Consider the following 6,101-nt stretch of genomic DNA (forward strand, 5'->3'; position numbering starts at 1 on the left):
CCAAGGACTCTGTGAAAGCATCTCCCCTAACCTGGAGCTAGCAACTCTCTAGCCAATCCTGTTGGCCCCATGGGATCCTAGCTGCCAATCTCTATGCATTCTTCTTGCAAAGAAGTTTGCTATATTGGCCTATAATTTCTGTATTGATTTCCCATTTCCCACCCAGAACTTTGAGTCCCATCATGGATGCAGCCATCTCCAATTTCTCAATACTTAAAGATCTGGGATACACAACAGATACTTAATGTGTGAGGATGGATGGAAAACTAATACTGATGAGGGTCTCCTGTACACAAAGCATTGTACAAGTTTATTTGTGGAACACTCTGCTTCCAAAGTGGTTTCAATATAATCTCTTACCTCATAGACTGCTTTTATGCATGAGAAGATGTTGCATTCTAGTCCAATTGGGTTCCTATTACAAAGTATTTGAGGCTAGGCACTTTATGTAGAGGCTTATGTTCCATAAGAGAATATGAACAGCAAGGGGAATGGCAGCCTAGCCAGTGTCTGCTGGCTGCTTCAGGACCTAGAAGAGAAATGAAAAGGGAGAAAGTTGTGGCCATACACAGAGCGCAAAGTTCTCATGAGAACTCACTCACTCCAGAGACTAGTCTTTGTCTCTTCATGGGCGTGAAGGTTCAGTTCCATCTCTTCAGCACTGCTCCACTGAGGACAGAGCTTTCTCTCTCTCTCTCTCTCTCTCTCTCTCTCTCTCTCTCTCTCTTCCCTTAAGAGACAAGTGCCAGTGGTACAGTATCAGGGCAAGGATGTAATCAAGGGTTTTCTCTCAGTACCAGCTACCAAATCCTGGCCCCACTAAGGGAGGATCTGTGAAAGTGCTAGGAGGACAGAACTTTTATCATACTACCTTTGAGGGGCATATTCAAGTCATGAGATAGAGTCTACTTGTTCCCCTCTGGGATCCCTCCAGGATGCACCTACCTGTTGTTAGTATTATTATTATTATATTATTATTACAATATTAGAATATGTTGGAAGTCACACTCTCTGGGCCTGGACCTCAGGAGAAACACAGCTCCCATCTTCCCTTCTTGGACTGCCTCTTGCTATCACACTGTGAAGAGAGGCACATGAAGGGACACCAAGGCTCCAGCTGAATCCCCAGTTGTCAGCCTGTGCCAACTGCCAGTGTATGAAGGAGGAGATCTTTGACCCTCCAGACTTCTCAGGGCCTCTCTGATACCATGTGATGTAAACCCAGTCAACCTACAAGACTACAACTATGAACAGTAGAGACAGTAGGAAGAGAACACCATCCTCTTATCAGTCTTATGGAAACAGAAGCCAGCAGGTTTCTTCAAATGGAAGAGTCCTAAAACAGTAGAGCTTCAGGCTTGCAGCCAGTGTGATCTTGGAGGAATGGATTTGCCAGTAATTAAAGATGGAAAGCAGGAATGGGGAAGCAGAGCATTTGGCAACATCAAAGAGGTTCTTCAGAGTTAGGCACTGGGTTTGCATGGACTCTTCCTGGGGTTTTAACATGGCAGCTAGATTAAAGAATGTAAGAGGGGCCAAAATAGCCATATGAGTCTGTGTGTGGCTGCTAGGGAGTGGTGAGGGCTGAGGCATGCAGGAGAGAGCTTGTGCCATTGAGAAGAGGCAGCTACTGCAAAGGTTGTGGTGCCAGGTGTGACAGTTCCCCCAAGGTCACCTGATTCTTCAACATTTCAAAAGCACTAAGCTTTCAAAGACCCCAGTGTGTCTGAGCTGGAAGGAAGCAGCAAAAGATATGTGCTTCCCAGACATGCTCCTAGAATCTCAGATTTAGATTTTCTTTCAAGAGAACCATCCATCCTTAGGACTCTAAAGGGAGAAATTCAGCCATTATCTTTGTTCTGATAGAAATATTCTAACATATTCCATTTCCCCTCATAGTAAAGAAAATTTGCAGGGGACTTCTAGCCATCTTGCACCTCTGCCTTGTGTTTATTCTCTAAACTCTGGTTATCCTGTGACATGGCCAGCTAGGATTATCTGGGTTGACAGGCAGGAAGTACCTTTCTCCCAGGCTGGCTGGCCATGGGACAGCCATAGTGGGTTTCAGTCCCATCTGGAAGTTGGTCTCTCAGGCAGACAACAGGCTCTGATGGAGTCTGGGGGTGAGTGTCGCTGTCTGTGTCCACAGGTGACTCTTCATCTGATTCCAGGCACTGGCCAGAAGCAGGGGACACCCCCTGAATAACTCACATGGTCGGGGCAGCAAGGTGGCCTCCCACAGGAAGATGGAGGAGGTCTAGAGTGTCCAGGAAGAAGTCTGTCCCTTTCCTGGCTGTGACTGGCCTCAAGCTCAAGGCCTCTGTTTCTCCATCTTATGACCTTTGGTAGCAGCCTCATCTGTCTCTCTGCCTCAGCTGCTGACTGCAGGCTCCTTAGAGGATCATCAAATGATTCACAGCCACAACTCATTACCATGTACTGTGACTTTGCAACATTGTTGCAGCCCCTGACTGAGGCTCAGAAAGGGTAAACTGCTTGCTTAAGATCATGTAAATGATGAATGTTCTAGACCTGGATAGCCATAGTCTTCTATATTTTTCACTCAACAGATTTTTTTAAGGTAATAATGCTTATGCTCATCATTATAAAGAATCCTTCCTTACTTTGATTCCCACATGCCAAATCTTCTCTGCAGATATAGTCACTGTTGCTGTCTCTTGTGTGCCCTGTAGATATTAAACATGATAAAATCACACAGAGCTGGGACTGGTTGGGTTTAACTGACTTCAAGGCCCTTGGTTAACAGTCTGTGTAGTTTGAATCTGAGATGTCCTCTGTAGACTTGTATTTTTTTTTTTTTTTGTCTTTTTGAGACAGGGTCTCCCTGTAGCCCCAGCTGTCTTAGAACTCACTATGTAGACCAGGCTGGCCTTGAACTCACAGAGATCCGCCTGCCTCTGCCTCCCAAGTGCTGGGATTAAAGGCATGCACCACCACACCCGGCTGTAGACTTGTATTTTAAATGCTTATTCTCTGACTGATGACACTATTTCTGGGGGCTGTGGAGTCTTTAGGAGGTGGGACCTACTTCCCAGAAGTGGCCGCTGGGGGCAAGACTTTCAATGTTAAAAACAGTCAACCCCTGGCTCCAGTTGTTTTCTGCTTCTGCCATACTGTGAACAGCAGCCAGCACACACTCCTGTCACCTTGCGCTGAGTTGCTTCACATTCTTTTCCCGCCATGATGGACTGGAGCCCCTAGAAACTGTGAACCAAAATAAACTTTTCCTTCCTTAAGTTGTTTCTGTCAGGAACTATGTTCCACAAATGCAAGAGTAACTAATACCTGGTCACTGGGTCATGAACAGTGTCAGGCACACATGCACGGGTACTACTTGTGGCCACACAAAGCCCCTTCCTTGGGTGCTGCAGTGATCAGGCTGGATCTGAAAGGATGGACGTTCCTTAAGACACTAAGGTCAGTATAACTAATACCTGGTCACTGGGTCATGAACAGTGTCAGGCACACATGCACGGGTACTACTTGTGGCCACACAAAGCCCCTTCCTTGGGTGCTGCAGTGATCAGGCTGGATCTGAAAGGATGGACGTTCCTTAAGACACTAAGGTCAGTATATCTATTTCTGTTACCCCTGTAGTTTTTGCTTCACTAATCTGTTGTGGTAGGTTTGATTTGCTGAACCTAATTAAAGGCCCTATGGGGCACTACATGGAAGGTGCTGACCATAACCATTGGCCCAGATAAAACTGGGGTAAAGAGAATGTATAATATAGAAAAGGCAGCTCCCTTTTGAACGATGGTGTCCACCTTGATTATAATGCTAAAGTCTCCACCTCAGCAGAACACTGGGTACATGTTCTAGAATGCATATAAACACATGATAAACCCTGCCTGTGGCCTGACCCTGAAGTGTCCCTACAGGAGCTCCCCTGGGCAACCCAAGGCCTCATGTAAACCAGCAACTTGCTGTCCTTGGGAGCTTTTTTTGGTCTGAGACTTCCTAGGTTTCCAACTAGTGCAATTCATTTAGTTCCTCTCAGTTTTATTCACACCCCCCATGTTAGAGTCTCTGTTAGCACATATCCAATACAGGGACCCTGGAGGTGATGGGCTTGAACAGACAGGAGTCAGGACCCCAGCACTGTGCACTCAGATTATTAGCAGGACAACACACTTCTCTTTTACAAGCAGAACCAACAGATTCTAGATGTGGGTGCCCTTTTGAGTTGCTGGGTGCTTTTCCCAATTCAGATTCCTGGCATTCCAGACCATCAGAATCAGATTATCTTTGAGAAGGCTGTAGGGGGTGTGTCATTTTCAGTTTTCCTGATATCCTTAAAATTACATGAAGATTTACCTATAAAGGAATGTATGAATACATTAGGACAATTTCTGCCATTTTGTTTGACTTATCACGTTTGGAGCTATATATGTCCATCAAAAAGTGACCAATACCATACAAGGGGATATTAAGCAACATTAAAAATGACCAGTTATATCTTCTTGTTCTAGTGTGTTGACATGTAGTCAGCCTTCTTTTAAAAAATTTTTATTTATTATTTTTATTTCTTGTGTATGAGTATATTGCCAGCATGTAAGTGTACCCATATCATGCAAAGCCCATGGAAGTCAGAAGAGAACATTAGATCCTCTGGAACTGCTTACAGTCCCTTGTTAGCCACCATGTGGGTGCTGGGATTTGAACATGGGTCTTCTGTAAGAGCATCCAGTGCTCTTAAGCACTGAGCCATCTTTTCAGTCCCATAGTCAACCTTTTAAATCCATGGCTCCAGGTCTGTGGATTCAACCAATCTCAGATTGGAAATGAATGTTAAAAAACAAAAAACAAAACCTGTGTCTGTACTGGACATGTGAAGCCTTCTCTCTTTGTCATTACTCCCCAAACAATACAGTATAATAAGTGTTTGTAGAATATTTATTATATTAGATTTTATAAGTAATGTAGAGGTTATTTAAAGTATGCTGGAGGATACACATAAATTGTATCCAAATACCATACAATATTATATAAGATATTTGAGGGGCTGGAGAGATGGCTTAGTGGTTAAGATCACTGGCTGTTCTTGAAGACGACCCAGGTTCGATTCCTAGCACCTACACAGTGGCTAACAACTATTTGTAACTCCAGTTCCAGGAGATCTGAAGCCCCCTTCTGACCTCCTCGAGCATTGCATGATGTGGATGCACTTACATACATGCAAGCAATATACTCATACACATAAAATAAAAATAATTTAAAAATGCTATTTGAGCATCCACAGATTTTGCTGTATACAGGGTCTTGGAATCAAATCCCCATAAATGCTGATGGACAATAGGATCATCTAAGTCACACTGACAAAATGAGACAAGAGAACAGAGTGACATGGAGTGACAGGAGTCAATGCTTGCACAGGACACAGGCATCTACACATAAGTGGATTGCTCTCTGGAAGAGACATAAGAAAGAGGGTTGTTCTGAGAGGAGACATGGAGGAACTCTACTCTGGATCCACTTTGGCACATCTAGAAGTGTGCATGCAGAAGGGCCCTTTCTCCTGTTAGTGTCTAAAGTGCTCCCAGATGAAACTGGTGGGCACCTAGGCTTGGTAATTGCTGGATTAGATAACTTCCATCCACACTCATTCCCTAAGAATCTTTCAAGTCCAAAAGTCATGTCTTTGGATTAATCAGAAAACACACATGGAGATCTCAGCAGACTACCAGAGTGCCTATTCCGGCCTCCCTCTGGCATGGGGGCTGAGAACTCTGGAGACTTCTCAAGAGCGCCTGGATGCTGCCTCCATGTGGTGATAAGAGTTATACAATTTGGGAGTCTTTTAGATAGACCCACTGAAGGGGTACCCCAATTGCCCCACGCTGTGTCCCTCTTCAGCATGGAAGAAGCCAGAGTGGTCTGCATCCCGATTCCCTATCAGCAATTTGGGTAACCCCTTCAGAGGATGGTGTGACAAGAATAGGAGGTAGGAATTGGCTAAGCAGTTGGGGTAAAAAGACCCCAAAGAAAAGTAGCCAGTCTCTTGGTTGAGAGTTAAAATGTCCTTGGGCCTCTTAGCAACATACTCTGTCCCAAAGGCCAAAAATGTCAAAAGTATTTGA

The 6,101-nt window shown here is 44.6% G+C and overlaps 1 non-coding gene across 1 annotated transcript; it reads right to left on the bottom strand.

Annotated features, from left to right (window-relative positions):
• Positions 1-721: 721 nt before the first annotated feature.
• On the bottom strand, positions 722-846 carry LOC115067305. The gene has a single exon (XR_003846733.1). It is a non-coding gene; the product is annotated as a small nucleolar RNA SNORA30/SNORA37 family (small nucleolar RNA).
• Between the last annotated feature and the right edge of the window lie 5,255 nt (positions 847-6,101).

This window comes from Nannospalax galili, unplaced genomic scaffold, assembly GCF_000622305.1.
Source record: "Nannospalax galili isolate Female #2095 unplaced genomic scaffold, S.galili_v1.0 scaffold104, whole genome shotgun sequence".
Taxonomy (NCBI): domain Eukaryota; kingdom Metazoa; phylum Chordata; class Mammalia; order Rodentia; family Spalacidae; genus Nannospalax; species Nannospalax galili.